The sequence below is a fragment of the Vespula pensylvanica genome, chromosome 20 (assembly GCF_014466175.1).
Source record: "Vespula pensylvanica isolate Volc-1 chromosome 20, ASM1446617v1, whole genome shotgun sequence".
Classification (NCBI taxonomy): domain Eukaryota; kingdom Metazoa; phylum Arthropoda; class Insecta; order Hymenoptera; family Vespidae; genus Vespula; species Vespula pensylvanica.
Genome location: NC_057704.1, coordinates 3,474,328 through 3,479,025, shown reverse-complemented (window position 1 = coordinate 3,479,025; position 4,698 = coordinate 3,474,328).

Genomic DNA, 4,698 nt, shown 5'->3' with positions numbered 1-4,698 from the left:
ATTGCTAAATTCTATTTTTGAAAATCGATCTTTTAATTTTGAATTTTCAAAAAGGTTTACGTAATTAATGCTTGCTCCGTTACGCATTTCATTGGATGTATTTATATTATATATTATTTAAACATCGTGATTTTATTCTTTTTTACTTAATTTTGTTTTAGTTCATTAGAAATAAATATGGATGTTTTCAAAAAATAATTTTTGGTAAAACAGTAGTAACAACGCTTGTATATTATATTAGTATTATTAGCTTTGGTTTTTGCGAATATATTAGTTTTTCACATCCTCTATTGCGAGGATAAATCGGAGACGAGATCAAACTTTACAAGGTGAAATAAATATGAAATAAAAAAAAAGAAAAAGACACGTAGAGAGAGAATAAAAGTGTTAGATAGAACATAAGCTAGGCGTTTATATTTTTCTTTTCGTCTTTCTTGTATGTGACAGAGAGATGGATATGTAGTTAGATAGATAGATAGATAAATAGATAGATAGACAAATAGATAAATAGATAGATAGAGAGGGATAGAGTGGGAGAAAAAGATAGGATGAGAGGGAAAGAGAGAGAGCGAGAAAGAGGAAAAGAGAATGAGGTAATAAGAAAATAAGGGAGATAGTCAATGTTGCCACCTTTATGGATTTTTTAAAGCTATGTACGTACTTACGAATTTTAAACCAAAATCTATGGATTTTTAATCTCTTTTCCTTTGTATTACATATTTACTATATGTATGTTTATATTCTAATATATATATGTCTGTGTACCATACTTTACATATTATAATATATATATCTAACCGAGTATGTATAATTTTATATTTGTGACAATTATAAATAGTACTTTTTTAATCTTTTTAATCATTTTGTTTTCGTAAAAAATCCGTAGATTGACAAAGTGGAATTTTTGGAATTCTATAGAATTTTTAGTTCTTCCTTATAAATTTTCGAAAATTTGAAAATGTGGCAACATTGGATAGAACCTAAGTTACATGTTTTTGTTTTTTTGTTTGTAAGAGAGAGATAGATAAAGATAGGGGAACGGATAGAGTATAATTTGGCGGCAAGTCAAGAATGTTAGTTCGCTTTACGTTTTTTTTATTTTTCAACTCATCCTTCTCTCTTTTTTTTCACTTCCTCATTTCTCTTTGACTTTTTTGTCTTTCGAATTCTTCTTGATTTTCATCGAATTTCAATACCTTGCTTTGTTTTTAAAATCAGATTATAAACTGACGATTCAGCATGGATAAACCATTCATTCAATTTTGTTATGATATTATTTTATTGATTATTATGTTTTTATTGTTATAAAATATATACGTAATTATTGTTATTACCATTATCATCGTCATAATCATTATTGTAATTGTTATTATAATACTAAGCATTGCATCCTTTAGAAATTTTACATCAACATACAATATCATATCTTGATCGCTACTAAGTCCTCAGCCTCGCTATTGCTGTTTCCACAAAGAAACCTACAATTTGTCAGTATCTTCCCCTAAATTCTCTACTTGTAATTTTCTTTTGGAATCTTTGGATTACAAAACAGGATTCTTGAAAAAGACTTTAAAATTTACTCTCTACACTTGGAGATATCTTTTTAATTTTACAGTATCTTTACTTTGACACAGAGTATAAACATTCTGTATATTTTCCCAAGAAATATCTCCTTTTTTTTGGTGGAATATTTAATACGGGTGCAAGATATAACAGCGTACTAGATTGTCACACTTGACGAAGAAATTATCTATCGATTTTAATCTGACATTGCAATTTGATTTTAATCTGACAGTGCAATGCTCCTAACTGTTACCGTTCGATCCTATAGATGATGGAAGATGAATGTTTATTATCGTTATGGGAGCGATTATATAAATATGTATCCATATACTATTTAAAGAAAAACGACTGTTTTCTTGAAGTCGAATTGAAACCTAGCCCTAAAGATAAACGACTACATATGGTAAAGTGCCTACTTACTCCATGTTATCCACTTTAGTGAGTTGAAAGGAAAGAAGTATTTTAGATAAATGATACACTTACACTTCAATGTTAATAATTACATCAACAAAAATTTTGTTTTTTAATTTAATAATGACGTCATACAATGTACACCAAACTATAAACAAAAACAATATTATTAAGCAACACAGGGAGTAGTATGCATAACAATATTTGACGCATCAAATGTACACGCTATATTAAGTATTCGTTCATATGAATAAGTTCATTATTTCGTAGATTCTATAGATTCTGCTATATTATTAGTAAATACGGATTTTGATAATATAATGTTTCGATTATATGTTATAGAACGAGCATATGTGCCACGACAATTAGAACAAATCAGAACTGGGAAATCAGAACATACTTAAAAATTAATGACAATATAATATTACAATATATTTATGGAATATCAATTTTTTCTTTTACGAAGAAAGTGCAACATTGCACATTCATAATTCAGATAAAATTAAATGAATTTAAAACTTTATATTTAGAATTTCATATTTAGTAGACACTGAATTCCAGTCTGCCTAAATTATTTTCTTCCTTTGCTTTCGTTGTTTATTTATTCTACGATTAACGATTTGATAATTTTTGTAAATTCGTATGTCGTCCGTCATTTTCTCGACCAATATCACAGGAATTATTATGATGTTTGTTTTCATCAATTATTATATTAATTATATTACTTCCTGCTGTTGTTGCTGTTCCTGATGGAATACTTGACGTAGTTGATAATTTGCTCGTGTCGAATCCACCAGTGTTATAATTCATCTCGACACTATAGGTATAATCTATTTGTTGAAGAGATCCGACAATTAGATTTCTATATTAGTTACATATAAGAATATATGATTGTTTTTGGCTTACTCTCAAGAAACGTTTCATTATAGAGGGATCTGTGTGGATTTACCTTTTCGCATTTTTCTTGCTAAATATTATTGAATCTACCTGCTTAATAACTATTTCTTCCTTAATTACGAGATTCCCATTGATATTATTTGATTTTTGTCATCCGTCATTGCTAAATATCTGGAGATTAATTGTAATCATTCAATTTGTATTCAGATTTTCTTATAAATAATTTATTTAATCAATTCACTCTTCAATGAATAATTTATTAGTCAACCATTCTTCTGCTGAGCGTTTCTCTGTTTTTTTCATTATAAGAATAGTCCACGATCATAGAGATCACTCGAACAGTGTGAATCCTTATTTTTACTTTAATTTCATCAATAATAAGATCTATATTCTCACAGATGTAACATATCCGCATTGATAGCCTGTTAACTTTTTGATGCTTGTTTCTAGATACAATATCCTAACATTTTTCCTTAATACTATATACATTACTTTTTGATTTTATATACTCATTAGCTATGTGATCTCCCTTATATTTGAAGCACATTATTGTCTAACAGTACTATTTTTATAGGTTTTATTCTCTTATTATAATTAGCGCTTTTTAATTGTATTTGCCAAACCTTGGAAGAGGTTCCAAATGGAATCGTATATCAGTTCCTTTACTTTCTATTTCGCCGTTTTCGTGTCGTAATATAGTAATATTTTACTACATTCTGTCTCGTGTTTCTACTATATTTTTACGCAATTAATAGTTTTCTCATAGAACTTTCTTCACATGAAAAGAATGAATGTTTTTCCTGCCCATCGATATTGACTCGGGGGAAGATATTACAACACCGTTTTGCTTCTTTTTCAGTTTGATCAAAATTGCATAATTTTTAAGAATCGCATACTCGTCGATTTTTTCAATTACAATCGAGATTTATTGTAATCGAATCAAATGTTGACAATAATTCATTTATTTCTCTAAAAGATCCCTCTTCGCGTCTTCTTGTGAATAAAAAGATGCGTCTATGTCAGTCATATTTATTACCGTTTGTTTACTTTTGCACGATCCTGACCATACTTTTTTGCTTTCTGGTGTCATCGTCATCATTTGTTATGTTTGTCATTCTTTTCTCACCAAAACAACATATTGAAAATCATTGTTCTCTAATGTTATTGACATCTGCTGTTCGTTCGTGTATTTTATTTACTTCTCTTATTTCACGGTATGTCCGAATCGATGAATCACCTTTTTTACTCCTTCCTTTAGTTAATCATTTAGTTAACATTTTTCGTATATCGATGATCTTTTTACAACTACGCCGTATAATTAACAATTATCTCTCTAACTGAGAGAGTAGTTCTAATAAGATTTTTGCAATTTGTATATGTTATAGAGCGAGCTATGTAAAATTTTTGTACTTTCCAAGCACGCACGTACTTTCTTATTTAATATACCACTCTTGATAATTTCTTAAACTTTTATTAGAAAATAATAAATATATTAAATATGATGAGAGATATGATTAATAGACGTTAAATGTACTTATTTCGATTGCCTATACATCTTTTATATTGTTCGGAATAAATTTCCGACGAAAGAAAACGGTATTTTAGGTAAAATATTTTCTCAAAACGAAGGCAAGATTATATGTTTTTGATTCTTTAATCTCTTAGAAAGTATACAATATAACCATCACATAATTATTATATGTTTTACGAATAAAGGAAAAGATTGCTTGCATTCATTCATAATTCAAATACAGTCAAACGATTTAAAAAATTTACAATCAAAATTTTTTATAAACGCAGGTGTAAAAATCATCTATCAATCTAATT